We start from the raw sequence: 17,416 nt of genomic DNA, 5'->3' as shown, positions 1-17,416 counted from the left end.
GTCTGCATTGACGCCAGAGCCTTGGTCCGCTCTCCCATGAGCGACCACGCAGACCTTGCACACGCAACTAGACGTTTCGGGGAAGCATCCTCACGCAGCAATATCGAAGTGACTCGTCTCGGGGTCACTAAACCCCCGAGGCGCAGGGACCCCTGCTCCCCGGCCCCCCGTGTTGGACCCCTGGGTCCGCGGGTCCCCCGCTCGTAACGCAGGGGGAGGGCCGTTGGTCGCGCGAGGGCAGATGTGGCCTGTCCGGGCACGTTCCCTCTACAAACACGGCGCCGAGTGCCGTGTACTCGGCGCACACAGAGTACACACGCTGGGCGGAGGACAAAGAATGCTCAGTGCTAAGTGACAGAAAGACAGCCAGAGGCACGGAGACACGCGGACACAGAGACGCGGAGACGCATAGACATACACGCAGGGGGATGGAGATAGAGACACGGCAGGAGATAGACACACCACGAGAAGCGAAGTGAGACGAAAAGGGTGAAATGGAGTTAAAGACGGAGAGACGTTAGGGGGGGAGAGACGCATGGGGAGAGAGACACTTCGAAAGAGAGAACGCGTGCGTAAAATTGGCACCACCTTGCGTGTTCACGCGGCGTGTACACGAGGAGAGCGCACACGCGCGGCGTGTACACACAACGCTCAACGCGGTACGGCGCGCAGCCGCAGCCTGGCGTGAACGTGAGTGTTATGAACATCAGAGCGCGCGCTGTTGAGAGAGAGATGCGCACAACCTCCACCGCTCTGCCACCGCACCAAGCATGAACAGCACCCGCCCGCTACTGTTGCGAAGAGAGACGGTTGTTCCGAACAGCACCCGCCGTTCGGAAGAGACAACGTTGTTCCGAACAGCACCAGCCGTTCGGAAGACAAAGTTGTTCCGAACAGCACCAGCCGTTCGGAAGAGACAACTTTGTTCCGAACAGCACCAGCTGTTCGGAAGAGAGAACTTTATTCCGAACAGCACCAGCCGTTCGGAAGACAAAGTTGTTCCGAACAGCACCAGCCGTTCGGAAGAGACAACTTTGTTCCGAACAGCACCAGCCGTTCCCAAGAGACAACGTTGTTCCGAACAGCACCAGCCGTTCGGAAGAGACAACTTTGTTCCGAACAGCACCAGCCGTTCCCAAGAGACAACTTTGTTCCGAACAGCACCAGCCGTTCGGAAGAGACAACGTTGTTCCGAACAGCACCAGCCGTTCGGAAGAGACAACTTTGTTCCGAACAGCACCAGCCATTCCCAAGAGACAACTTTGTTCCGAACAGCACCAGCCGTTCCCAAGAGACAACTTTGTTCCGAACAGCACCAGCCGTTCCCAAGAGACAACTTTGTTCCGAACAGCCTCTCTGTTGGGTTCCCTGTGCCTCCTGATGAGCGTGGTGCTCGCGTGTAAAGCGTCGACGTGGGTCGCGGTAGCACGAAGGACACGGGGCCCACTCTCTCAGCCAGACACCGCACGATGACGTCACACGTGATGGTGATTGTGGTGTTGACAATGAGGGTGAAGGACGATGATAGGGGTGGTGGTGGTGGTGATCGTAGTCTTGATGAGGATGGAGGCCGATGATAGGGGTGGTGATGGTGATTGCAGTGTTGATGATGAGGATGGGGAATACAAGGGGTGACAATGAGTGATGATAATAATGACTCTGATCACGATCACCATGATGACGGTGGTGATGTTAATGAAGACAGTGGTAGCCGCAATGTGAATGGTGGATGATGATAGATGTGAGATATAATAATAATAATACTGGTGGTGATGTCCATGGTGTTGATGATGATGGTGACCGCTGAAGACTCGTACCGCACCACTCACCACCCATGTCGTCGGCGCGCCGGGCTGAGCGGACTGCACCTCTGTCTGAGCCGGGCCCTTCACGCCCCGTGAGCCCCTCCCCCCCGTACCCCCGGGGCCCCGGACCCCGTCCCGCGGGGCACGTCTCTGTGCCCCCTCCGCACCGGCGGAACTCGCTTACGCAAGAAGTTTACACTCATAGAGCACAAACACACACCTGGGCTCATAGAACACTCACACCTGGGTTCATAGAACACACACACTCACACACCTGGTCTTATAGAGGACACTCACACCTGGGTTCATAGAGCACACACACACCTGGTCTTATAGATGACCCACACACCTGGGTTCATAGAGCACACACACACCTGGGTCTTATAGAGCACTCACACACCTGGTCTTATAGATGACCCACACACCTGGGCTCATAGAACACACACTCACCTGGGTTGATAGAGCACTCACACACACCTGGTATTATAGAGAACACACACACCTGGGCTTATAGAGCACTCATACACCTGCATGGGTTCATAGAGCACACACACACACACACCTGGGTTCATAGAACACACACTAACACAACTGGTATCATATTGCACACACACACACCTGGTCTTATAGAGCACACACACACCTGGTCTCATAGAACACACACCTGGGTTCATAGAGAGCACACACTCACACCTGGAAACACTCTATCCCCGTACTGCCGTCTCCTGGCGAGCCACTGTATGACACCTCGAAGCCCTCGGGAAGGGAGTTTCACAACCTTTGTGCAATCCACGTCCCGCCTCCACAGTGATAAATTACAGGAAGCAACGCCCGTAGCCACCACCCCCGTCCACACACCCGCACCTGTCAACCCATGGGCTTACCCCGTATTCGTGTAAAGAGAATTTTAGTTTTCAGGTCCATACGGCGTACAGCCTTTTCAATACGGGCAAAACTAAATGTTGTCTATTTGTTTGTGTTTATTCCGTGTGATGGGACTCTGTAGGGTGGACGTTGAGATTTATAAGGGCACGGGGTGACCAATAAGTTCTGAATTGGTCTGAATAAGGTAGGGCACTGATAAAGGGTTGACAGGTACGCACACCTGGAATAACAGCTTTTCCTCATTATATCCGCTTGCTTACTGATGAAAACGTCACGCAATTAAGTAACTTGCGGTGTCGTTTGGAAAAAGTTGGACCGTGACGCCGGCACACGATGGCCCACTCTCGTTCGAATGATGCTGCTGGATCTATAGTAATGTAGTGCTGTAAATAACAGATGAATAAACTCCTTTAAGGCACACACTGGTTTATTGTCTTTCGTTCGACACAGTCCCTACACACACGGAAGGATATACGGTTCCCTCACCCGTAGCCTAAGGACCTACACACGGGTGTGGCTGCTTGCCTAGGGAGGTACAGCCTCCTAACTGGCGGGGACTATTCCCAGTCTACCCGCTACCCTAGCGTCCTCCGGCTGGGACCTAGGGGAGGCTAGCTTCACCCACCGCTGGCTCGGTGGGTCCCCTGACCACTGGTCGCGCAGAGCCTCAGCTCTTAGAAGAGCTGGAAGGCTGGGGAGCCAGGGTCCTGCCTGCGAGGACCCTGTTCTACTCTTGACCGCTGGAACACTGAGCCTGAGCTCTTACAAGAGCCGGAAGGCTTGGTCCAGGGTCCTAGCTTCTTCAGCCCGGGCTCCCCGCGCTCGCCCTTTTATACCCGTGTGTGACGGTCCTTATCCAATCACACGCTCCCTCGTGGGACCCTCTGATTGGTTCTTTACAATCCGTCGTTTCGATCCTCTTTTACCTCATCTGACCCCTGGCCGTTGGTCTGGCGGGAACCTGTGTTTACGATCCGCTCTCACCTCTCCCTGACCCCGGCCGTTGGTCCCAGAGCGGTAACTCTGCATTGCCCCTCTGATACACAGTGGACCCGCAGGTTACCCAATAGAGTATCCAACACCTCTACAGTAACATCCGCATGGCCGGCCACTTCATTCCACACGGCCCTCGACTTAATTTCACATGGTCCAGTGCTTCAACTTGATATGTATAGCGTGCATTATTGCAACGTGTGATCTCACATCCAGGATATTGGGCGAGGTAAGCGTTGCAACATGTTGTCTACCGTTTGCGATGTTTGTCTATCATGGTACTGTTATACACCATTCATTACTTAAAGGTCATCAATGTAGTCTGCTGCTTATGATAATCGATTGGCTACGTACGGTGCGAACGAAGTTCAACCTACATACTTACATACACCGCGAAGCAGGTGGATGTTTATTGGTATACTGTAATTACAACACGAACAGTAGAGGTTGTTTCAAAACGATAGACCCAATGTCAAAGCAGTATATTTCACGATGGCAACACGTTACAATTACACAAAACGTTACAAACGGTTTAATGAGCTATCAAGTTTTGCTAACCATTTTATAAATGCTCTATGTGCCCTCCACCTGCTGTAGGGACAACATCGAGACGATCGTTGAATTCGTCCCAAACGCCTCTCAAAGTGTCTTCTTCCACTGAAGTCACCGCTGCCGTGATTCTGTTTTTGAGGTCATCCAGATTAGTCGCTAATGGTGGCACAAAAACAACACGGTCTTTGACGTCTCCCCACAAGAAAAAGTCGCAGGGTGTGATGATGTCTGGGGATCTTGGGGGCCAAGAGTGTAGCGCCAAGTCTTGGGGTCCCGTGCGACCTCTCCAACGTTGAGGCACTGGGTCTTGCGAATGACTGAGGCTCGGGGCTGTTTGTGCGCGGGGAGAGGCATCTCGCGGTAATCATTTGAAACTCTATGCCCCGCCCTCCCTATGCCCCGCCCTCTCTGCCCCGCCCTCTCTATGCCCCGCCCTTTCAAGTGCTAAGCGTTTAATTCAGGGGTCCTCAAACTTTTTAAACAGGGGGCCAGTTCACTGTCCCTCAGACCATTGGAGGGCCGGACTATAGTTAAAAAAACTATGAACAAATTCCTATGCACACTGCATATATCTTATTTTGAAGTGAAGAAACAAAACGAGAACAAATACAATATGTAAAATGAAGAACAAGTAAAGTTAAATCAACAAACTTGCCAGTATTTCAATGGGAAATATGGGCCTGCTTTTGGCTAATGAGATGGTCAATGTCCGGTTCCATATTTGTCACTGCTAGTCGTAACAAGTGATGCAAGTGTGCATCCGTTAGTCTAGATCTGGTTGGAGATTTCAAATGTTTCATTCTGGAAAAAGTCTGTTCACAGACATCAGTGCTGCCAAAGATGGTTGCCATTTTGAGTGCATGGTTCCTGAGATGAGGATATGTCTCAGAGGGGAGAGATGCATAGAAATTATGAAGGCTGCTTGACTTGAATGCGTCTTTCAGAGAGTCACAATTCTGCAGTTCAGCCAGTTCCATTTGGTAAATTGTATCCACATTTTCAATGTCAATAGAAAATGGGTTACGGAAAAGCTGTATGTCCTGTTCATGGAGATGAAGCTCTTTAAATCTAAATTGGAACTCCTTTTGCAATTTTTCCAGTTAATCCACACATGTTTTGTTTGGGAATGCAACCAATGGTTTTTCCGCTGACAGATTTTGAGTTGTGGGGAGATGGCAGAAGTTTTCCTCCTTCACTTGTTTGATGAGAAGGCCTAATTTTACTTCAAATGCTTTGACATGTGATTGCATATCACAGATGAGCTTCCCCTTTCCTTGAAATTGAAACTGTTGAGTAGCTCTGTTACATCTGTCAGAAAGGCAAGGTGCCATTTCCATTCTGCATCATTGAGCTCTGGTACTTCTTTGTTTTTTGAAAGCAGAAAAGCTGTAATCTGTGGAAGTAAGTCATAGAAACGTTTCAAAACTCTCCCTCGACTCAGCCAACGGACTTCTGTGTAGTACAAAACATCTTCATAGTCAACATTTAGCTCAGACAGAAATTCCTGAAATTCTCTGTGGTTTAGTGCATGAGCTCTAATGAAGTTAACACAAGATACCACAATTTTCATAACAGAGTCCCACTTCAGTGATTTACTACACAGCGCTTGTTGGTGGATGAGGCAGTGTATAGCTATTGGATGAGAATGGTTATGTTTGTCCATCTCTTGGTTAATGCGAGCAATTACTCCTTTCTTAGACCCCACCATGCTAGGAGCACCATCAGTTGTCACACTGGCTAGTTGAGCCCAGTTCAGCTCCAAACCATGCACAGTTTGGCAAACCTTTTCATAGATATCCTCTCCTGTAGTTGTTCCTTTGATGCTTTGTAGTGCAGAAAACTCTTCTGTGACTTCGAAATAGTCATTCGTCCCACGAATAAAAATGAGAAGTTGTGCAGAATCACGAACATCATTGCTTTCGTCGAGTGCCAAGGAAAAATAGGAAAAAAAATTTGTGGAGTTTTGCAAATGCTGATGCAAATTGTCTTCCATTTCTTCAATCCTCCGTGTAATTGTCGGTCCTGAAAGACTCACTGTACTAAATAAATCGGCCTTCTCTGGACACATCTCTTTGGCAACAGAAAGAAGGCATTCTTTAACAAATTCTCCCTCCACGAATGGTCTGCCAGTGCACGCTATTAGCTTGGCAACTTGAAAACTTGCTCGCAGTGATGAAATATTTAGCTGCTTCTGCTTCACAAAAGTATTTTTCTGAGTTGTTAATGTATTTTTCAGTTTGAATATTTTATCTTTTCTCACTTCTCCGACCAAACAATCATATTTATCTTTATGTTGAGTTTCATAGTGTCGACGTAAATTGTATTCTTTGAACACAGACACTATATTCTGGCATATCAGACACACAGCTCTTTCCTTGTACTGCATGAAAAAGTAATCATAAGTCCACTGTTCTTTGAATATCCTACACTCCGAGTCAATTTTTCTCTTTCTTGACATCATTGTTTCCTAGGGAGTCAAAATTGCTATTAGTAAAATACCTATATATATACAGCGCTACAAAAACAATATACCAGCAATAACTTTGCCCACACAGAGACATACAGACTGCACTGCCCATCAATGCAGTCTGATTGGGGGAACTCCGCTTTTACCCCAGGCTCACACTGGTGCGGGTGCCATTAAAAAGTTAATTACACCTCCAGTTTTGTTCACAGATTGCAGTGCGGTGGGCATAATGAGTGCCCACCGCCGCAGCTCAATCAGTGCTCGCCACCGCAGCCCAATGAGTGCCCACCAGCACAGCCCAATTAGTGACCATGGGCCGGATAAATGTCCTCGGCGGGCCGCATGTGGCCCGCGGGCCGTAGTTTGAGGACCCCTGGTTTAATTCATGGGCGGTTCATGGTTGCAGAGATATAGCGATTTTAAATCGAGTCGATCATTTTAAAACACCCTGTATAATCTGGGACGGCCTGTCGAATTCGAACCGTTCCAACGAGCGGCCGATTGAGCCACGCCACCACGCCATGTCACCGCTTACCCGGCTAGCAGCTTACCTGGCTCGAAGGTGACCTGGGATGAAGCGTACCTGAACTTACCCGTGCAATGTCGGTATTTTTGTTGGCTCGTGTGATTGACGTGTCGGTTTCATCTGTACGACTCGACCCAGGGCACCGCTTGTGCATTGACCCGCGTCTCGTGGGGACTTCACGAGGTGGTTGGTTCTCATCTCTTGGTGGTTCCAAACTGCATTACTTCTACTGCCGCAATGTCCACATTCTCAGACGCTCCGGGAAGTCAGAAGCGCCCCTGACTTGTGCCCGGTGTCAAAGAAGCGACACAAATCTGGTCACGTACACGCACCTACCGGATTATAAGACGCACCCTCAACATTTACTTTTAACTCGCAGCTCACGTGAACACACCAGTCACTGGAAATCACAGCTCACCTGCCCTAACAGAACGCGCCTCACCTGGGCCAACGCACTTCGGTGCCACCTGGGGACGGTTTTCACCACGGCCATTACAAGCACCGTCAACTCGTGATGGGCAGCACCGTCAACTCGTGATGGGCAGCACCGTCAACTCGTGATGGGCAGCACCGTCAACTCGTGATGGGCAGCACCGTCAACTCGTGATGGGCAGCACCGTCAACTCGTGATGGGCAGCACCGTCAACTCGTGATGGGCAGCACCGTCAACTCGCGATGGGCAGCACCGTCAACTCGCGGTGGGCAGCACCGTCAACTCGCGATGGGCAGCACCGTCAACTCGTGGTGGGCAGCACCGTCAACTCGCGATGGGCAGCACCGTCAACTCGCGGTGGGCAGCACCGTCAACTCGCGATGGGCAGCACCGTCAACTCGCGATGGGCAGCACCGTCAACTCGCGATGGGCAGCACCGTCAACTCGCGATGGGCAGCACCGTCAACTCGCGATGGGCAGCACCGTCAACTCGCGATGGGCAGCACCGTCAACTCGTGATGGGCAGCACCGTCAACTCGCGATGGGCAGCACCGTCAACTCGCGATGGGCAGCACCGTCAACTCGCGATGGGCAGCACCGTCAACTCGTGATGGGCAGCACCGTCAACTCGCGATGGGCAGCACCGTCAACTCGCGATGGGCAGCACCGTCAACTCGTGGTGGGCAGCACCGTCAACTCGCGGTGGGCAGCACCGTCAACTCGTGGTGGGCAGCACCGTCAACTCGTGATGGGCAGCACCGTCAACTCGCGATGGGCAGCATCGTCAACTCGCGGTGGGCAGCACCGTCAACTCGCGGTGGGCAGCACCGTCAACTCGTGATGAGCAGCACCGTCAACTCGCGATGGGCAGCACCGTCAACTCGCGATGGGCAGCATCGTCAACTCGCGGTGGGCAGCACCGTCAACTCGCGGTGGGCAGCACCGTCAACTCGCGGTGGGCAGCACCGTCAACTCGTGGTGGGCAGCACCGTCAACTCGTGGTGGGCAGCACCGTCAACTCGTGATGGGCAGCACCGTCAACTCGCGATGGGCAGCACCGTCAACTCGCGATGGGCAGCACCGTCAACTCGTGGTGGGCAGCACCGTCAACTCGTGGTGGGCAGCACCGTCAACTCGCGGTGGGCAGCACCGTCAACTCGCGGTGGGCAGCACCGTCAACTCGTGATGGGCAGCACCGTCAACTCGTGATGGGCAGCACCGTCAACTCGCGATGGGCAGCACCGTCAACTCGCGGTGGGCAGCACCGTCAACTCGCGGTGGGCAGCACCGTCAACTCGCGATGGGCAGCACCGTCAACTCGCGATGGGCAGCACCGTCAACTCGCGGTGGGCAGCACCGTCAACTCGCGGTGGGCAGCACCGTCAACTCGTAGTGGGCAGCACCGTCAACTCGCGATGGGCAGCACCGTCAACTCGCGGTGGGCAGCACCGTCAACTCGCGGTGGGCAGCACCGTCAACTCGCGATGGGCAGCACCGTCAACTCGCGATGGGCAGCACCGTCAACTTGCGGTGGGCAGCACCGTCAACTCGCGGTGGGCAGCACCGTCAACTCGTGGTGGGCAGCACCGTCAACTCGTGATGGGCAGCACCGTCAACTCGTGGTGGGCAGCACCGTCAACTCGCGGTGGGCAGCACCGTCAACTCGCGGTGGGCAGCACCGTCAACTCGCGGTGGGCAGCACCGTCAACTCGCGGTGGGAAGCACCGTCGACTCGTGATGGGCAGCACCGTCAACTCGTGGTGAGCAGCACCGTCAACTCGTGATGGGCAGCACCGTCAACTCGCGGTGGGCAGCACCGTCAACTCGTGATGGGCAGCACCGTCAACTCGTGGTGGGCAGCACCGTCAACTCGCGATGGGCAGCAGAAGGCAGCCAGCAGCGTGGTGCGCTTCCTGTGAATGACCTCCACGACCCGCCCAGTGGCATCTACATCTGTAGAATGTGAAGAACCAGCGGCATCTACATCTGTAGAATGTGAAGAACCAGCGGCATCTACATCTGTAGAATGTGAAGAACCAGCGGCATCTACATCTGTAGAATGTGAAGAACCAGCGGCATCTACATCTGTAGAATGTGAAGAACCAGTGGCATCTACATCTGTAGAATGTGAAGAACCAGCGGCATCTACATCTGCAGAACGTGAAGAACCAGTGGCATCTACATCTGTAGAATGTGAAGAACCAGCGGTATCTACATCTGTAGAATGTGAAGAACCAGCGGCATCTACATCTGCAGAACGTGAAGAACCAGTGGCATCTACATCTGTAGAATGTGAAGAACCAGTGGCATCTACATCTGCAGAACGTGAAGAACCAGTGGCATCTACATCTGTAGAATGTGAAGAACCAGTGGCATCTACATCTGTAGAATGTGAAGAACCAGTGGCATCTACATCTGTAGAATGTGAAGAACCAGTGGCATCTACATCTGCAGCACGCAAAAAACCAGTGGCATCTACATCTGCAGAATGTGAAGAACCAGTGGCATCTACATCTGTAGAATGTGAAGAACCAGTGGTATCTACATCTGTAGAATGTGAAGAACCAGTGGCATCTACATCTGCAGAACGTGAAGAACCAGTGGCATCTACATCTGTAGAATGTGAAGAACCAGTGGCATCTACATCTGCAGAATGTGAAGAACCAGTGGCATCTACATCTGCAGAATGTGAAGAACCAGCGGCATCTACATCTGTAGAATGTGAAGAACCAGTGGCATCTACATCTGCAGAATGTGAAGAACCAGTGGCATCTACATCTGCAGAATGTGAAGAACCAGTGGCATCTACATCTGCAGAATGTGAAGAACCAGCGGCATCTACATCTGTAGAATGTGAAGAACCAGTGGCATCTACATCTGCAGAATGTGAAGAACCAGTGGCATCTACATCTGTAGAATGTGAAGAACCAGTGGCATCTACATCTGTAGAATGTGAAGAACCAGTGGCATCTACATCTGCAGAATGTGAAGAACCAGTGGCATCTACATCTGTAGAATGTGAAGAACCAGTGGCATCTACATCTGTAGAATGTGAAGAACCAGTGGCATCTACATCTGTAGAATGTGAAGAACCAGTGGCATCTACATCTGTAGAATGTGAAGAACCAGTGGCATCTACATCTGTAGAATGTGAAGAACCAGTGGCATCTACATCTGCAGAACGTGAAGAACCAGTGGCATCTACATCTGTAGAATGTGAAGAACCAGTGGCATCTACATCTGCAGAATGTGAAGAACCAGCGGCATCTACATCTGTTGAATGTGAAGAACCAGCGGCATCTACATCTGTAGAATGTGAAGAACCAGTGGTATCTACATCTGCAGAATGTGAAGAACCAGCGGAATCTACATCTGTAGAATGTGAAGAACCAGTGGTATCTACATCTGCAGAATGTGAAGAACCAGCGGCATCTACATCTGTAGAATGTGAAGAACCAGCGGCATCTACATCTGTAGAATGTGAAGAACCAGCGGCATCTACATCTGTAGAATGTGAAGAACCAGCGGCATCTACATCTGTAGAATGTGAAGAACCAGCGGCATCTACATCTGTAGAATGTGAAGAACCAGTGGCATCTACATCTGCAGAATGTGAAGAACCAGCGGCATCTACATCTGCAGAATGTGAAGAACGAGCGGCATCTACATCTGTAGAATGTGAAGAACCAGTGGCATCTACATCTGTAGAATGTGAAGAACCAGTGGCATCTACATCTGTAGAATGTGAAGAACCAGTGGCATCTACATCTGTAGAATGTGAAGAACCAGTGGCATCTACATCTGTAGAATGTGAAGAACCAGTGGCATCTACATCTGCAGAACGTGAAGAACCAGTGGCATCTACATCTGTAGAATGTGAAGAACCAGTGGCATCTACATCTGCAGAATGTGAAGAGCCAGCGGCATCTACATCTGTAGAATGTGAAGAACCAGCGGCATCTACATCTGTAGAATGTGAAGAACCAGCGGCATCTACATCTGTAGAATGTGAAGAACCAGTGGTATCTACATCTGCAGAATGTGAAGAACCAGCGGCATCTACATCTGTAGAATGTGAAGAACCAGTGGTATCTACATCTGCAGAATGTGAAGAACCAGCGGCATCTACATCTGTAGAATGTGAAGAACCAGCGGCATCTAGATCTGTAGAATGTGAAGAACCAGCGGCATCTACATCTGTAGAATGTGAAGAACCAGCGGCATCTACATCTGTACAATGTGAAGAACCAGCGGCATCTACATCTGTAGAATGTGAAGAACCAGCGGCATCTACATCTGTAGAATGTGAAGAACCAGCGGCATCTACATCTGTAGAATGTGAAGAACCAGCGGCATCTACATCTGCAGGACATGAAGAGCCAGTGGCATCTACATCTGTAGAATGTGAAGAACCAGCGGCATCTACATCTGCAAGACATGAAGATCCAGTGGCATCTACATCTGTAGAACGTGAAGAGCCAGTGGTATCTACATCTGCAGGACATGGAGAGCCAGTGGCATCTACATCTGTAGAATGTGAAGAACCAGTGGCATCTACATCTGCAGAGCGTGAAGAGCCAGTGGCATCTACATCTGTAGAATGTGAAGAACCAGTGGCATCTACATCTGTAGAATGTGAAGAACCAGCGGCATCTACATCTGTAGAATGTGAAGAACCAGCGGCATCTACATCTGTAGAATGTGAAGAACCAGCGGCATCTACATCTGTAGAATGTGAAGAACCAGCGGCATCTACATCTGTAGAATGTGAAGAACCAGCGGCATCTACATCTGTAGAATGTGAAGAACCAGCGGCATCTACATCTGCAGGACATGAAGAGCCAGTGGCATCTACATCTGTAGAATGTGAAGAACCAGCGGCATCTACATCTGCAGGACATGAAGAGCCAGTGGCATCTACATCTGTAGAACGTGAAGAGCCAGTGGTATCTACATCTGCAGGACATGGAGAGCCAGTGGCATCTACATCTGTAGACCGTGAAGAACCAGTAGCATCTACATCTGCAGAGCGTGACGAGCCAGTGGCATCTACAACTGTAGAATGTGAAGAACCAGTGGCATCTACATCTGCAGGACATGAAGAACCAGTGGCATCTACATCTGCAGAATGTGAAGAACCAGCGGCATCTACATCTGCAGAATGTGAAGAACGAGCGGCATCTACATCTGTAGAATGTGAAGAACCAGTGGCATCTACATCTGTAGAATGTGAAGAACCAGTGGCATCTACATCTGTAGAATGTGAAGAACCAGTGGCATCTACATCTGTAGAATGTGAAGAACCAGTGGCATCTACATCTGTAGAATGTGAAGAACCAGTGGCATCTACATCTGCAGAACGTGAAGAACCAGTGGCATCTACATCTGTAGAATGTGAAGAACCAGTGGCATCTACATCTGCAGAATGTGAAGAGCCAGCGGCATCTACATCTGTAGAATGTGAAGAACCAGCGGCATCTACATCTGTAGAATGTGAAGAACCAGCGGCATCTACATCTGTAGAATGTGAAGAACCAGTGGTATCTACATCTGCAGAATGTGAAGAACCAGCGGCATCTACATCTGTAGAATGTGAAGAACCAGTGGTATCTACATCTGCAGAATGTGAAGAACCAGCGGCATCTACATCTGTAGAATGTGAAGAACCAGCGGCATCTAGATCTGTAGAATGTGAAGAACCAGCGGCATCTACATCTGTAGAATGTGAAGAACCAGCGGCATCTACATCTGTACAATGTGAAGAACCAGCGGCATCTACATCTGTAGAATGTGAAGAACCAGCGGCATCTACATCTGTAGAATGTGAAGAACCAGCGGCATCTACATCTGTAGAATGTGAAGAACCAGCGGCATCTACATCTGCAGGACATGAAGAGCCAGTGGCATCTACATCTGTAGAATGTGAAGAACCAGCGGCATCTACATCTGCAGGACATGAAGATCCAGTGGCATCTACATCTGTAGAACGTGAAGAGCCAGTGGTATCTACATCTGCAGGACATGGAGAGCCAGTGGCATCTACATCTGTAGAATGTGAAGAACCAGTGGCATCTACATCTGCAGAGCGTGAAGAGCCAGTGGCATCTACATCTGTAGAATGTGAAGAACCAGTGGCATCTACATCTGTAGAATGTGAAGAACCAGCGGCATCTACATCTGTAGAATGTGAAGAACCAGCGGCATCTACATCTGTAGAATGTGAAGAACCAGCGGCATCTACATCTGTAGAATGTGAAGAACCAGCGGCATCTACATCTGTAGAATGTGAAGAACCAGCGGCATCTACATCTGTAGAATGTGAAGAACCAGCGGCATCTACATCTGCAGGACATGAAGAGCCAGTGGCATCTACATCTGTAGAATGTGAAGAACCAGCGGCATCTACATCTGCAGGACATGAAGAGCCAGTGGCATCTACATCTGTAGAACGTGAAGAGCCAGTGGTATCTACATCTGCAGGACATGGAGAGCCAGTGGCATCTACATCTGTAGAATGTGAAGAACCAGTAGCATCTACATCTGCAGAGCGTGACGAGCCAGTGGCATCTACATCTGTAGAATGTGAAGAACCAGTGGCATCTACATCTGCAGGACATGAAGAGCCAGTGGCATCTACATCTGTAGAATGTGAAGAACCAGTGGCATCTACATCTGCAGAGCGTGAAGAGCCAGTGGCATCTACATCTGTAGAATGTGAAGAACCAGTGGCATCTACATCTGCAGAATGTGAAGAACCAGTGGCATCTACATTTGTAGAATGTGAAGAACCAGTGGCATCTACATCTGCAGAATGTGAAGAACCAGTGGCATCTACATCTGTAGAATGTGAAGAACCAGTGGCATCTACATCTGTAGAATGTGAAGAACCAGTGGTATCTACATCTGTAGAATGTGAAGAACCAGTGGCATCTACATCTGTAGAACGTGAAGAACCAGTGGCATCTACATCTGTAAAATGTGAAGAACCAGTGGCATCTACATCTGCAGGACATGAAGAACCAGTGGCATCTACATCTGCAGGACATGAAGAACCAGTGGCATCTACATCTGCAGGACATGAAGAACCAGTGGCATCTACATCTGCAGGACATGAAGAACCAGTGGCATCTACATCTGCAGGACATGAAGAACCAGTGGCATCTACATCTGCAGGACATGAAGAACCAGTGGCATCTACATCTGCAGGACATGAAGAACCAGTGGCATCTACATCTGCAGGACATGAAGAACCAGTGGCATCTACATCTGCAGGACATGAAGAACCAGCGGCATCTACATCTGCAGGACATGAAGAACCAGCGGCATCTACATCTGCAGGACATGAAGAACCAGTGGCATCTACATCTGCAGGACATGAAGAACCAGCGGCATCTACATCTGTAGAATGTGAAGAACCAGCGGCATCTACATCTGTAGAATGTGAAGAACCAGCGGCATCTACATCTGTAGAATGTGAAGAACCAGCGGCATCTACATCTGTAGAACGTGAAGAACCAGCGGCATCTACATCTGTAGAATGTGAAGAACCAGCGGCATCTACATCTGCAGGACATGAAGAGCCAGTGGCATCTACATCTGTAGAATGTGAAGAACCAGCGGCATCTACATCTGCAGGACATGAAGAGCCAGTGGCATCTACATCTGTAGAACGTGAAGAGCCAGTGGTATCTACATCTGCAGGACATGGAGAGCCAGTGGCATCTACATCTGTAGAATGTGAAGAACCAGTAGCATCTACATCTGCAGAGCGTGACGAGCCAGTGGCATCTACATCTGTAGAATGTGAAGAACCAGTGGCATCTACATCTGCAGGACATGAAGAGCCAGTGGCATCTACATCTGTAGAATGTGAAGAACCAGTGGCATCTACATCTGCAGAGCGTGAAGAGCCAGTGGCATCTACATCTGTAGAATGTGAAGAACCAGTGGCATCTACATCTGCAGAATGTGAAGAACCAGTGGCATCTACATCTGTAGAATGTGAAGAACCAGTGGCATCTACATCTGCAGAATGTGAAGAACCAGTGGCATCTACATCTGTAGAATGTGAAGAACCAGTGGCATCTACATCTGTAGAATGTGAAGAACCAGTGGTATCTACATCTGTAGAATGTGAAGAACCAGTGGCATCTACATCTGTAGAACGTGAAGAACCAGTGGCATCTACATCTGTAAAATGTGAAGAACCAGTGGCATCTACATCTGCAGGACATGAAGAACCAGTGGCATCTACATCTGCAGGACATGAAGAACCAGTGGCATCTACATCTGCAGGACATGAAGAACCAGTGGCATCTACATCTGCAGGACATGAAGAACCAGTGGCATCTACATCTGCAGGACATGAAGAACCAGTGGCATCTACATCTGCAGGACATGAAGAACCAGTGGCATCTACATCTGCAGGACATGAAGAACCAGTGGCATCTACATCTGCAGGACATGAAGAACCAGTGGCATCTACATCTGCAGGACATGAAGAACCAGTGGCATCTACATCTGCAGGACATGAAGAACCAGCGGCATCTACATCTGCAGGACATGAAGAACCAGCGGCATCTACATCTGCAGGACATGAAGAACCAGTGGCATCTACATCTGCAGGACATGAAGAACCAGTGGCATCTACATCTGCAGGACATGAAGAACCAGCGGCATCTACATCTGCAGGACATGAAGAACCAGCGGCATCTACATCTGCAGGACATGAAGAACCAGCGGCATCTACATCTGCAGGACATGAAAAACCAGTGGCATCTACATCTGCAGGACATGAAGAACCAGTGGCATCTACATCTGCAGGACATGAAGAACCAGCGGCATCTACATCTGCAGGACATGAAGAACCAGCGGCATCTACATCTGCAGGACATGAAGAACCAGTGGCATCTACATCTGCAGAATGTGAAGAATCAGCGGCATCTACATCTGTAGAATGTGAAGAACCAGCGGCATCTACATCTGTAGAATGTGAAGAACCAGCGGCATCTACATCTGTAGAATGTGAAGAACCAGCGGCATCTACATCTGTAGAATGTGAAGAACCAGCGGCATCTACATCTGTAGAATGTGAAGAACCAGCGGCATCTACATCTGTAGAATGTGAAGAACCAGCGGCATCTACATCTGCAGGACATGAAGAGCCAGTGGCATCTACATCTGTAGAATGTGAAGAACCAGCGGCATCTACATCTGCAGGACATGAAGAGCCAGTGGCATCTACATCTGTAGAACGTGAAGAGCCAGTGGTATCTACATCTGCAGGACATGGAGAGCCAGTGGCATCTACATCTGTAGAATGTGAAGAACCAGTGGCATCTACATCTGCAGAGCGTGAAGAGCCAGTGGCATCTACATCTGTAGAATGTGAAGAACCAGTGGCATCTACATCTGCAGGACATGAAGAGCCAGTGGCATCTACATCTGTAGAATTTGAAGAACCAGTGGCATCTACATCTGCAGAGCGTGAAGAGCCAGTGGCATCTACATCTGTAGAATGTGAAGAACCAGTGGCATCTACATCTGCAGAATGTGAAGAACCAGTGGCATCTACATCTGTAGAATGTGAAGAACCAGTGGCATCTACATCTGCAGAATGTGAAGAACCAGTGGCATCTACATCTGTAGAATGTGAAAAACCAGTGGCATCTACATCTGTAGAATGTGAAGAACCAGTGGTATCTACATCTGTAGAATGTGAAGAACCAGTGGCATCTACATTTGTAGAACGTGAA

The sequence above is a fragment of the Lethenteron reissneri genome, chromosome 11, assembly GCF_015708825.2.
Source record: "Lethenteron reissneri isolate LAM-NWPU_2019-01 chromosome 11, ASM1570882v1, whole genome shotgun sequence".
In the NCBI taxonomy this organism is placed as follows: domain Eukaryota; kingdom Metazoa; phylum Chordata; class Hyperoartia; order Petromyzontiformes; family Petromyzontidae; genus Lethenteron; species Lethenteron reissneri.
The sequence above is the reverse complement of the archived record's forward strand: the minus strand, read 5'-3'. Positions refer to the sequence as shown.